Here is a 284-nt window from a genome sequence, read left to right as displayed (position 1 = left end):
CTTTTTTTTCTTTCTTTTTACACTAACAAATACCACTGGTTAGCCATACCACAAGTTTCAACCATAAAACAGTTTTATAACTATCTATGATAAGCTGATAACACTCAGCCAGCTAATTTCTTACTGATAGCTTAAAAAAAAAAAGTTCCCATTATTGTATAAAAATACTGATAACAAATGAGATCCTTCTGAGTCTTTTTTCCCTCTTGATAATCATATATTCAAGGACAAATGTAAAAAAAAAAAAAAATTCATGGTATAGCTAAAGCTTATTTACAAATATC

General features: G+C 27.5%; 1 protein-coding gene across 1 annotated transcript in view; it reads right to left on the bottom strand.

The window, feature by feature from the left end:
• The window catches only part of LOC119588491 (homocysteine-responsive endoplasmic reticulum-resident ubiquitin-like domain member 2 protein), a gene marked incomplete in the record, with an annotated part of 11,397 nt that overhangs the window by 7,987 nt on the left and 3,126 nt on the right, over positions 1-284 (bottom strand).

Source organism: Penaeus monodon, chromosome 24 (assembly GCF_015228065.2).
Source record: "Penaeus monodon isolate SGIC_2016 chromosome 24, NSTDA_Pmon_1, whole genome shotgun sequence".
Taxonomy (NCBI): domain Eukaryota; kingdom Metazoa; phylum Arthropoda; class Malacostraca; order Decapoda; family Penaeidae; genus Penaeus; species Penaeus monodon.
This window is presented reverse-complemented; position numbering and strand designations above follow the sequence as displayed.